General features: G+C 36.0%; 1 pseudogene; it reads left to right on the forward strand.

Annotated features, from left to right (window-relative positions):
• Positions 1–284: 284 nt before the first annotated feature.
• Positions 285–8,707, forward strand: LOC113113225 (hypoxia-inducible factor 1-alpha-like; annotated as a pseudogene).
• The last annotated feature ends 5,211 nt before the right edge of the window (positions 8,708–13,918 follow it).

Consider the following 13,918-nt stretch of genomic DNA (forward strand, 5'->3'; position numbering starts at 1 on the left):
AAACCATCTCATAACCAGCTCAAACCAGCTGCATCTCATAGTTCTCAAACATACAGTACATAACCAGCATATGCTGGTTTTCAGCAGGGATATATGTCTATATTTTTGAACAGTATGTAAATTGTGGCTTCAAATCTGGAGAAAGAAACATATATAAGAAAAAAATAAATCCAGCAGAATTAATTAAACCGTGTTGACATCTCTGACTAGTCTTGTCCACGGATGTTTTATGAGCTCTTGGTTTTCCATATTTGCCCTGAGAACAGCTCACAGCAAACATCATGATGTCGGGAACTGTACAGTAGGATCTTTGTGTGTGAAAGTGTGGTTTGGTTTGTCTGCCATGTCTCCATCGAGTCTCTGTTAATAAGGCGACTGTCTTCAGTTCAGGAGAACTGCCCTGCTTGACCCTACATAACACAAAACTACGCTCCACAATACACGTTCACACATTATAACACATTATTGTTTTATTATTGTTTATAAAAAACAGAAGCCCCCTATAGTGTAACATCATATCATGTTGTCAGTATTTTTTTCAGCATCCTGAGTTTGCTTGCTCAACCTGCACCTTTGGCATAATGTGTGCAGCTGGGCTTATACACTGTGAATGTATATGTGCTTTTATAGCTCTATGATCGTATGCTTTTTCCTATAGCATGCACAGCATGTGTATTGCTGAAGGCACACAGCCACAGCCCCTATTATGGATTATATTTGTGCATGTGGGTTCATTATAGGGTGAGTTCAGAGCGGAGAAGAAAGGAGAAATCCAGAGATGCAGCGCGTTGTCGGAGAGGAAAGAATCCGAGGTGTTTTATGAACTGGCCAGGAGAACTGCCCTCCCCACAGTGTCACCTCTAACCTGGATAAAGCATCTGTCATAAGACTCGCACTCAGTTACCTGCGCCTGCGTACACTACTGAAAACAGGTGAGAGAGATGGGACAAATGATTGGTGAGTTCATGCAGTGGGTCTGCTGTGTTTGTAACTGACAGCATGTGTTCACTCTTATCTCTATAGATGTACTGGACGTGGAGTCTGAATTAGACTCTCAGTGGAACAGTTCATATCTGAAAGCTCTGGATGGGTTTCTCATGGTTCTTTCTGGTGATGGCGACATCGTCTACCTGTCGGAGAGTGTCAGCAAGTGTCTGGGCCTTCCTCAGGTGAGTTCCAACCACTGATCTATAATATAGAACAAATAGTCATATATATAGATCAGTGGTTCCAACTCACATTGAAAGTGTTTTTTTTGTTTTTTTTTGGGTTAGTTTTACAATATGAACTGACAATAATTAGATTAGATTATGATCATTGTCGTGAATGTTACAATGCATCAACAACATTATGAAAATCAGAATTTGAAAAAAAAATTTTTTTACAGTTTGGCTCAATTCAGTTTGACATATATCCTTCAGAAATAATTTTTATATAATAAATTTATTATTATGATCAGTATTGAAAACAGTTATGCTGTGGTATATTTTAATGAAAACCATGGTTGCCTTTTCTTTCAGTATTCACTGATGAACAGAATGTATGTTTGCTGTCACTTTCGGTCAATTTAATATAATGTAACTGAATAAAAGCATTTTATTTTATTTTTTTATCTTACTGACTCCAAACTTTTGAACGGTATTGCATGAGTTAACGATTTGAATTGTTTGGACAATAAAAGTAAAACAATATGCCAGGTTTTACAGTTGCAGGCTTAATAATAATATTTGGGTAAGAAATTGGGTATTACTGTAGTAATTGTACAAAATGGGTACTAATCCATTGGGTATTACTGTAGCAGTGTGATCAATTATTACATTTCATTGTAAAATGCAAACTGGTTGATGTCAAATTGAATCACTAATGTGGCTATGAATATGTATCCAGGTCTTAGAAATGAGAAAAATAACATGATTTATGTATATTAAACCATTTTTCCCCCTGTAGGTCGACTACACTGGACATAGTGTGTTTGAGTTTACTCATCCGTGTGACCATGAGGAGCTCAGAGAAATGCTGGCACAGAGGACTGGTAATATTCTCTCTTTTTCTTTCTCTGTCTCAGTCACAATCATGATCACTCACACTCATCTCTCTCCCTTTTCCCACATTTAGGTCTGTCTAAGAAAACAAAGGAGCAGCACACAAACAGAGGTTTTCTGTTGAGGATGAAATGTACACTGACCAGCAGAGGGCGCACTGTCAATGTCAAATCTGCCTCCTGGAAGGTACCACTCCTTACTTGAGCTGCACTTTTGACCATGTGACTGCACGTCACTCTGAAAGCATCTACACAGTGAAACTGGATCCATATTTATCCCTATCAGCCTCTCTTTCTGACAGGTGCTGCGCTGTTCGGGCCATATCCACACAACAGATGGCATCAAGAAAGTTGTGGTTGAGGAAAACAATATGAGTTCTTCATACCTGGTGCTCATCTGTGAGTCTATTCCCCACCCGATGAACATTGAGGCTCCTCTGGACTCTAGAACATTTCTCAGCCGCCACACTTTAGATATGCGCTTCACCTATTGCGATGAGAGGTAAAGTCCCAGCACATCTGAGTGCTGTACAATAACACCTGCCCCACTCAGCACTAAATTCAATGGTTATTTGTTGACGGCAGCAATTTGAATTTGAACAACATTTTTTATAGGGTGGACATTTTTGATGTCATGGACCCCTATCTTCCTCTTCCTAAAATATAAGGGCAGATTTTATTTATATATATATATATACATATACAACCTCTGTGAGAGTAATACTCAGCATGAAATATAAAGACAAATCACTTAAAACCTGTTAACTGTCACCCGTCCCCTCTGTGGGACGCCTACATTTACTTCACTATATTACAAATAAATCTAATCTAATCTTGACAAACTATATATCGTTGGAAAGGTCTAAGGCTCCCAAATATATATTTTACCAATATTTTTTGTAAAAAATTATGTAGGAAAAGTAATCGATTAATTTATGACAAGAGTGCACCCTCAAAAATCTAAATTATAACTGGAGATTTGACCTTTGTTTAAAAAGAAAGACTTCTATGTTGCCTTTTTCTCTATCACATTTTAGAAATCATCAGAAATTATATATCGACTGAAAAATTTAAATCTCAAAATGTATCCTTTAAAACCCATTTTAAAATCAGACATTGCATTACCATGTAAATGGTACATCAATATCATGTTACAAAACATTTCATTCATGAATTATAAAAATGTAAGTTTGGATCGTGCACTATAAAGTTTAAGTTTTAAGACAGTTTAAGAACCAAAGACTCCTAAATCCTTTGTTTGTTTGTTTTTTACTTTCTTTTCATGTAAACATGGTGTGGGAAAAAAAGTGTTTTCATAGTTTCATAGTTGCATAAGAGGCGTTAAAAACATAAAAATTCTTACTGACCCCAAACTATTGAAAGGTATCATATATATATTTTATATTATATTATTTACAATATTGTATTTATTTATTATTGTATTGTAGTATTTGTCCTTGTGACTGTATTAAACCCCAAAGCTATTTAAAATATTATTTTGAAAATATTTACATTATTTTAAGTTTACAGCATGTCTTTTTTTCTCGCGGATTATTATCAGAATCATCAGATGTATAAAAGAAAATAAAAAATATTTTGTGTGTATTTCTTACTGCTAAAAACTAAGACTGTCTGTAGAATAAAATAACTATGAATAATGTCATTATTTCTAACTAAGAGAGAATAAAAATAATAACAAAACTGAAATTCTATTAAATTTAGTTTGTACTATATTCAGTGAAGAACTTGCCTCGAAACCTTCAGAATCACGTGAAGTAGGTCATCTGGGTATTTTGCCTACCTTTTCAGGACTAACAGATATTTGGACATACTGTTTAGTAAGGAAGTATGCATGTTCAGATGCGGAGAGTGTGTGGAATGTATAGCCAGACTTATGGCCTTGATTTCGTCACTATCTAGTGGTAACTTGTGAAAAGCTGCAGCGTCTCAGAGCAACATACAAATTGTGTGTATTTGCAGGATCACAGAGCTGTTGGGTTTTGCTCCAGTAGAACTGTTGCAGCATTCTGTGTATGAATACTATCACGCACTGGATTCTGACCACATGACCAAAGCACACCACTACTGTAAGCTCATATAAATGCAGTCCTCTTATATAAATCTAAATGAAGATATATCATAATGTTTCATGTATTTCTCTCTTTGCAGTGTTTGTGAAGGGACAAGTGTGTACTGGACAGTACCGGCTTCTGGCTAAAGCAGGAGGGTTTGCTTGGGCAGAGACTCAAGCCACTGTAATCTATAACAGTAAAAACTCCCAGCCACAGTGTGTGGTCTGTGTTAACTATATCCTCAGGTGGGACTTCACACACTTAGTGTGAATCAAAATGCGTGTGTCGACCTGAATACCAATATGTGCTTGTTTGTATAAGTGGTATTATTTTCATCCTTTCTCACTTTCTCACTTCAGTGGCATTGAACAGCCCAAACAAATCCTGTCCCTTCAACAAATCAACAGCACAAACATAAAACAGGAACAGGAAGAACACCACGAGGAGTCATTCGGGACTGAAGTGACTGTGGCAGACTTGAAAGAGGAGGCAAAGGATGAGAAGAAAGAAGAGTGTGTGAGAGATGAGCTACACGACAGTCTGAAGGGGAAGCCAGAGGCACTGACTGTAGTAGACTCAATCCTCACACTGGATATCACCAGCACAGGTTTGAACCACACAATGACTTATCGAAATCACAATTACTAGTTGTTCTTGACATGAGACCATCAGTTATGGAAGTTTCAGGGTCATTCACACAATTTCAGCCTACAGTAAATTCTGTGTGTTTTCATATTTTATCTGTACTAAAACAGCACGTTATGCTGATTGACATTGTAAAATGGTATTTTTTTTTTTTTTTTACATATAGCAGCTAATGTAACAGAAGTCTCTCACATTCACAGAGAATAGCTTACTTCAGTGTTGCAAAATAAATGGATACAATACTATGCACCAATATTTCAATTTAGGCAAACCGTTACATGCTACAGTGTTGTTATGTGACCTCCCAGCATTTAATCATTAAAGAAAGATGCATACATTTAAAAAACAAAAGTGTTTATTTTACATTTTTAAGCCAATTTTATATAAAAATATCCTACTTTTTGGCAACACAATCAAATAATGAATCAAGAAAGAGCTTCATCCTGATTCATCCTAATGTTTGACCTATTAAACATCTTCTAGAAAAAAACATATAATTTTTTTTTTTATTCAACTACAGTTAGAGATTCTTGGCTTTCTGTATAATCCTGCCACTCACTGTTCTTAAAACAATAACTAAACGGTATTAAGCAGTATAAACATTATTAATGTGAATGGCTCACAATTAATTCATGTATGAATTGTTTATATATTTTGACTATTTATAAAAAAGTACAGAGGATTTTAACATCATTATGTTAATTTTCTTGCAGACTCCTCAATCTCTGTGTTGACCGAAATTCCTCTCTACAATGATGTTATGTTGCCCTCTTCAAGTGCCCTGCTACCCCTCTCACCCCTCGCTCCTCCCTACTCCTCCCTAAATGATGATGATGTCTCCACAGCCAATCTACAACCTGACGACTTCCCCTTTCCACAATCTTCGGCTCCTGATTCTTCCAGATCCCAGGTGGAGTCTAGTCAAATTTATTTCCTCATACTTTACAGATGTTTTTATATGATTTTTCTAGTTTACTCTTTCTAAAGAATAGATTTTTAATGTGAGTTTGGATTGGTTGTTTGTTCATGTTCAGGTTGATCTCTCTGTGGATTCAGAATTAAGTGACCGTCTAAAACCGGATCATGTGGAAAGACTATTTTCCATGGATATAGAGTCCAAGACAACATTTAATACACAGGTAGATGACTTAAAATGAAGTTCAAACTTTCTGCATCTACATAGATGTCAATATATAAGTCAATGATGAACATACCAACATAACATAAAAATGTACCGCACACTTATGTGTTAATTTAGTTACTGTTACTTGTGATGATTTTTGTAGGGTGTGGGTTTGGATCTGGATATGTTGGCTCCATACATTCCCATGGATGATGATTTCCAGCTGCGGACTGTTTCTCCAGCTGAGTCGATGTGTTCCAGCCCAGGTTCAGTGCTTGAACTGACCCCCTCCAGCAGCACACAAACTGCCCCTGCTCTCCCAGCAGCCCCTCTAGACTTCTGTGACACCCTTCCACCGAACATTAGAACCACAAACCAGGGCAACAGCAGGTGAGACTTAATCTACATAGAGACACACTTTGATGATCTGATTTATGCTGCAAACAAACGCTTAACAGATGAACAAATAAATACAGATATTAAAGAACAGTCTGTTTTCTGTTGCCTTCTTCTTTCTGTCTCTCTTCATGTTTCTGTAAATCTCTAGCGAAATTATTCAAGACAGTGATATTTCTTCTAAATGTCAGACAAACCCAAAGCTACTCAAGAGGAAATTGGAGACCATACCTTTGTCTGAAGCAATAAAGCTGGTATGTCTGAACGTTAGTGTGTATCAATGCATATCTTTCTGGAATATGTGATTCTGAGTGGTCATTCACTTCAGTGAACTGTCATATAACTTATATAACAGATAGTTCCTTGACTGATTGGCAGAACCTCACCTTATAATATAATATAATATAATATGATATGATATGATATAATATAATCTTTAAAGGGGTCATATGATGCTTTTTTAAATGTCATTATTTGGTGTATTTGGTGTAACAGAATATGTTGACATGCTTTAATGTCCAAAAAATATATATATATATTCAAATACTGTACATTATTGTAGGTCCCGCCTCTCTCAAACACGTCGTTTTCTACAAAGTCCCTCCTACCGACAATTGCAATCTGCTCTGATTGGCCAACTGACCCAGTGCATTCAGATTGGCCGAACACCGCAAGCAACCGTGCGTGACGTTTTAGAGACATTTTAACATCAAACTGTCACTTCCAGCTGAATATGCACAGATCAAGCGCTGTTTACAAGTAAAAACAATCCAAAACACTTCTAAACAAATATGCTGCTGGATTTTAATGTGAAAGGACAACGGGACATAGGCTTTTCCACAACAGTTTAAAGTTAACACAGCTTAATGATTGATTTGCTTATTACAGACACACAGCGTTTTGCCTCACAAGGCGTGCGTTAATTGATGAGTCGTACATTAGTGTCCAAATGTTTATTTGTTTGGTAATAAGTTGTGTTATAAGCAGAATAATGTGCAGTCAGCTGGGGATTATAGCAAAGTAAACCCGTCAGGTGTTTAAATTAGACATTTAGACAAATAAATACACTTATCTACAATTAATAGTAGGCCTAAGCAATTGTTATATTTTATTCATGTGTGCAAGGAGAGTTTATGAGTGAATGTTGATGCTGTTTTCTCCAAGGGTTCTGTGCTGCAGGTGGTGAATGGTTTTCCAGAGAAAAAGATCAGAAAACCAGACGCTTCATCATCAGAAGGGCTTCGTCACGCCACGATACTGTTGCTGCCATCTGGTATGTCACCATGGAGACCACAAGTCAGTGTGTGCAATATTCGTGAATATTGGGAGATCAGTTATTTTTGTATGGTTGTATAGTGACTAATTGCTCTCTCGGTTTTATTTGTAATTCTTTTTTTTTTTTTTTTTTTACACAGATGTTGCGAGAAGGTTATTGAGCAGATCATCAGAGGGTGGAGCCATAACGATGCCCCTCCCCCAGCTTACCCGTTACGACTGTGAGGTAAATGCTCCTGTGACTGGGCGGCAACACCTGTTACAGGGGGAGGAGCTACTGTGTGCCTTGGACCTAGTTATTTAAAAATTAAAATAAAACAGACTTGTGTTTTCCCATGATTAGGGAGATATCAGTGGCATTATGGATTAACTTAAATCTCAAAGAAATAGTGGTGAGCGATCAAAACAGCTAGAATGCTTCTGCTTCTAATGAGTAGATGGTAAATACATGCTGGGCACAAAAAAAAGCCAAAAATAATAAATAATAATTAATGGGCGAAAAACTGAATTCATAGAGCAGTTATGAGCTGTGCTCTTCCAGGTTAGAAATACGCACAGAGAAGATAATATATATATATATTCTATTCTATATAAGATTGTATTGTGTGACAAATGCGAAGATTATTCTTGCACAAATTACATGAATTTACATGCAGCTTTCAGATAATGTTATTTTATTAGCAATGCTGTTTTTATAAAAACTTTCAAGGTATGTCTAAGTGTTTTCTTTGTTCAGGCCTCTGTGTGTCCTACATGATAGATAACATGGATACAAATGTGTAAATGTTGTGAAATGTCTAAAGTAGCTGTTATTTTATTCTGTTTGATATATTATACAGCAGTTGAGAGTAGTCAGCATTGGTAGGGCGATCCACATTACTACCTAAATGTTGAAATTATTACTCACTGTCATTATTATTGTTACAGATTTCTTCTTAGTTAAATCTCTAAATATATCTAGGGCATTGACAATTTAAAAGGTTCTCTTGTGTTCCCTATGAGTTTTCCGTGTGACATTAACAGTGGCATATAGTAGGCATAAATGTGGTAGGATGCCTAGTGTGTGAGTTTTGCCGTTGTGTGTTTTTAATGAGTCGTGTCACATTGTCTTCAGGACAATTGTAAAGTCTGTGACAAATAAAAAGTTTCAACAACATTCAGCTTCAGATATCAATGTATGGTTTTAACTTAAAGCCTTCAAAAATAAATAAATAAATAATAGCCCTTTCAAATTCACTTTAATGGGTACACTATATACAAAAGTGAAGTGCAATGTAGTCATATACAGAGGGTAGAAAAATATAAAATGATGTGAAGAGTTTGACATTGAAGTAAATTAAGCACAGTTGAAGAGCACATTAGAAGAAAAAATTATTAAGAATATTTAACCCCAAAACAAAAAATACAACGAAGCTTAGATGATAACTGAAACCCAGATCCCAAAAACATGCTCAAAAGATTATGTAATGAAATGAAATTAATAAAGAAATGAAAAAAAAGCTCAAAAGCCCAGCTTATTGTTTCTATAATTAAAATCCATTTTCAAACTTTGACCTTTACTTTACATTTTTTATGTGTAAAATATTTTGGTGGTGCAGTGCACTCCAATCATCCATAAAATGGTTTAAAGTACATATGAATATTTAGTTTAAGTCTTTTAATTTTTACTGCAACGTACATGGAACAGTTCCTATATGTAAACACTTAAATACCTTAGTCTAGAAACAAATCATGGTTTAACCCAATGTAATTTCACCTATTATTGTGTTAGGCCTTTTTCCTTTCTCTGCACCAGTAACCTTACCCTTCTGTATATAAACAGAACATTCACAAATGAGTCGAGAGCATCTGTAACAGTGTGCATGTGTATGTGCTCAACACAACACAGAACGAAACCTGTATTTAATTACTGGTGTCCTTGCCAAAAGACTTACTTCATCGCTCAGGACGCTGCATGAGCTCTTTATGTGCCGTGAGAGACACACATACATACAAAACCTCAGAAGGTCCCCTCCACATTTCTGTGGGAAAATACTTCCTCATGGCGAATGGCTTTACTTCTTGGTAACATTATACACAGCATTTTGTATCTGTGTCTGTCATCCAGGTTGAGTGAATGGCCCTCATTGAATCAGAGGGAAAATCCCATGATTCTTGCTTTTGTTGCTATGGAGAGGACTGTTCACAGTCTCTATGGACTGTTGCACTTTAATCAAAAACCGACTCGTTTTCTGGAGGCCGGATAAAGACCGTTTTTCTATTTAACAGTTTGTTCTCATAATCATAAACTTTTTGCTAGGAAATTTCTCAAACATGTAAAAAGAAACAAAGTAATACACTGAATTAAATATTATGTTTCTGTAGAAAAAAAAAAAAAATATATATATATATATATATATATATATATATATTTTAATATGTGACTGATTGTTGTTATTATAAAACCTCTTCTACACTGTTTGTATAATTCTTGCAGGTCACATTATTACACCAGATTGTGGTGAAGAGGAACTGCCTTAAAGGGATACTGCACCCCAAAATGAATATTTTGTCATTAATCACTTACCCCAATATCGTTCCAAACCCATAAAAGCTTTGTCTGTCTTGGGAACACAATTTAAGATATTTTGGATGAAAACCGTCGGGCTTGTGACTGTCCCATAGAATGCCAAGTAAATTACACTGTCAAGGTCCAGAAAAGTATGAAAAACATCGTCAGAATACTCCATCTGCCATCAGTGGTTTATCCATAACATTATGAAGCGATGCAAATACTTTTTGTACGAGAAAAATAAATAAATAATGACTTTATTCAACAATTCCAACATAACATAAAAATTCAACAAATCACTGTAGCGACAATTTGGGAAAACACCTGCTGAACGCAAACTGTGTACACTCATCTGTGTCAGCCGTGCCACAAGGATATGTTTCCTATGTGTATTACACTTAGATTTTAAAGAAAACAGCCTATGCTTGTGGCTCAGTTTTAAAGATGGATTTTATGCACTCTCTCAATAATCAACATTAATTATACAGTGTAGCTTTAAATAGCTTGATGAACAGTGTCAGAGTTTCAGTCTGAGTGATTCGGAATGCTGTTTGGTGAAGAGAAACTGATCCCACATCAATACACACAATCTCACAAATAGGTTTCCTGCAGTTGATGTCTTCACATGGTATGCTGTTCAAATGCTAAGCGAAAGCATGTGTAATGGACTGAAGATGTCTATCTCTTCCACAGCTTTTCCAGCGGACAGCCAGAAGGCCTGTTTTCACTTACGTCTGTTAAACACACTTACCCACACATCACTCTTCTTCCATGGCGGCGCATGCACGCAAAATCATTCACATTCAAATAAACACACACACACACACACACACACACACACACACACACACACACACACACACACACACTCTCACACACACACACACACACATCTATTTGTCCTCAAAGGGCCTGTTATAAAACCCCTCTACATGTGAAAACTTTACTGTTTTCTATGGACACAGACCAACAGAAAAACCTCATATATCCGCCTGGCCACACACAAACACAGCAAAGATGTGTAATAAACCAGATCTCTTTCTCTTTCCGTATCTACATCATTCATCCCTTTGTATCCAATCTATTCCTTCTTGGAGGACAATTTTATTGCTCAAAGGTTGCTCCTTCAAAGCTCAGGAAACCGAATTGAATTTGCCCAAAACCTTTTTGTTTGACTCAGATGGTTCTCTTAAGACCTTAGGATAAATAAAATTGTCACAAAAGAGACAACTGTTGACATTCAAAATTATGCTTCATGCAACATATAGAAATCTCTGACCTCTGGTTCTTCTGAAACATGAGATTCCGGGGTATTTTGTTTGATAGAAAATTATTTATTGCAGTATTCCTCCAGGACAGAAGGGGGCGCCAACTTACTGTCAGATCTATACAACATACAGTCAGTCTTGAAAGATCGAAGTGAGAAAAAAGAAAAAAACAACAACAACCTTGTTTTAACTGAAATAACTGGACTAAACCTTGACCTTCAGCACAAGGTCTCATGTAACTGTACAATCTATTGCTGTAATTATGAGTGTGAGAAAAAACCTGGAAACAATTATGTTGTTAATAAGTCTTGTGTTAGCATATGGTACATTTAGATTTTCTTTAGATTCCCCCCGCCCCAGACCAGTGTGGTGTGATTTATCAGATGCAGCCGACTTAAACTCATAAAAGCTCTTTGTCATTTAATTAGTAACTGAATATAATTTTCCACCTTTTTTTAACAGCTACTGGCTTTGAATCGATGAACTACAGATGGAAAGAGCAGCTGATTGAGGTCTGTTAAATAAGTAACAACACAACTGGTATTTTTTATTTAGAATTGAGAGTTTTGTGCTGAATAGGAAGATTTAAAAAAAATTATTCAACCACACAATTATTTATCAAACATACATTAAATGTTTATGCAGTTTTATTATGACTGTTATCACTTTAATTAATAAAATCCAATGCAAAATACTTGTAGAATAAAAGAACTACAAATAACAAAATTAAGTTGTTTGTTTACATGTTGTCTATGTTTATGATGTTAAAGAATGTCAACAATAAGAAGAGAATTATAGAATCTAACATTTTTGTCAGTGAGCACAGATGAAGTAGGAAATCATGCAAATGTAAATCTATAAAAAAATTTGCTTGCCACAAAAAATGCACATTACAAATACTGTATTGTACTCCAAATGTGATGCCATTGTATGATTTTTTTCTTTAGAAATAATTACAACTAAATTAAAATTAGTAGTGGATATAATTATTTAATTTTATCTTTAGTCTTTAAAAATGCATATGAATATATTTTAACAGAATATGTTGCAGTTTTGGAGTGATTTTGGAGTGATTTTATTGCAGTGTTTAAGGAAACATTGAGACCCCTTCATGATCATGTATCAATACAAATTCTCTTTCTTCTTTACATGAAGTGATTCTGATAATTTATTTGTCTGCATGTATGACAAATCTGTAGGAGTACCATAAACTGCTTGTGGTTAGGTATTGCTTTATGAGATTTTTTATTATTTCCTTTGACTAGCAATTTTGAGGACAGTTTCAGAGAATGGTCTCTGAAGAATCTCTCAGCAAAGTCCAAGTTGGAGAGAAGTGTGTTGTCTGTAACGTTATTTTCCTTCAGTTCATGCATCACAAACATAATGCTTTCTGTGTCAAGGTGAAAACTGGGGTAACAGCTTGGAAATAAAGAAAATGTATACATTTAATTAAAGTTTTAACTTCTTCCTGCAGATCAATTGTAATGTACTTACAATAAAGAGTCCATTGAGAAGAAGGATAGGTTTCTCAAGCAGGCCAAAAATTCTTCAAAATAATGTACAGTCATTATCTCAAAATAATCAGGGAGATCAAGAAGTGTAGGGGTCTTTTATAACCCTGAAGTGATCAAATAAAACAGTCACATTCATTACACTGTATATACAGTGGGTACGGAAATAATTCAGACCCTCTTAAATTTTTCACTCTTTGATATATTGCAGCCATTTGCTAAAATTATTAAAGTAAATTTCCTCAATGTACACACAGCACCCCATATTGGCAGAAAAACACAGAATTGTTGACATTTTTGCAAATTTATTAAATAAGAAAAACGGAAATATCACATTGTCCTAAGTATTCAGACCCTGTGCTGTGACACTCATATACTATATAACTCAGGTGCTGTCTATTTCTTATGATCATCCTTGAGATGGTTTTACACCTTTATTTGAGTCCAGCTGTGTTTGATTATACTGATTGGACTTGATTAGCCCCCATGGAGTTTGCTAAGAAACACATCTGAAGGATTCTCTGGTCCGATGAGACCAAGATAGAACTTTTTGGCCTTAATTCTGAGCAGTATTTGTGAAGAAAACCAGGCACTGCTCACCACCTGTCCAATACAGTCCCAACAGTGAATCATGGTGGTGGCAGCATCATGCTGTGGGGATGTTTTTTAGCTGTAGGGCCAGGATGACTGGTTGCAATCGAGGGAATGATGAATGCAGCCAAGTACAGGGATATCCTGGAAGAAAACCTTCTCCAGAGTGCTGGGGACCTCAGACTGGGCTGGAGGTTTACCTTCCAACAAGACAATGACCCTAAGCACACAGCTAAAATAACGAAGGAGTGGCTTCACAACAACTCCGTGACTGTTCTTGAATGGTCCAGCCAGAGCCCTGACTTAAACCCAATTGAGCATCTCTGGAGAGACCTGAAAATGGCTGTCCACCAACGTTTATCATCCAACCTAACAGAACTGGAGAGAATCTGCATGGAGGAATGGCAGAGGATCCCCAAATCCAGGTGTGAAAAACGTGTTGCAT

This window comes from Carassius auratus, chromosome 13 (assembly GCF_003368295.1).
Source record: "Carassius auratus strain Wakin chromosome 13, ASM336829v1, whole genome shotgun sequence".
In the NCBI taxonomy this organism is placed as follows: Eukaryota; Metazoa; Chordata; class Actinopteri; order Cypriniformes; family Cyprinidae; genus Carassius; species Carassius auratus.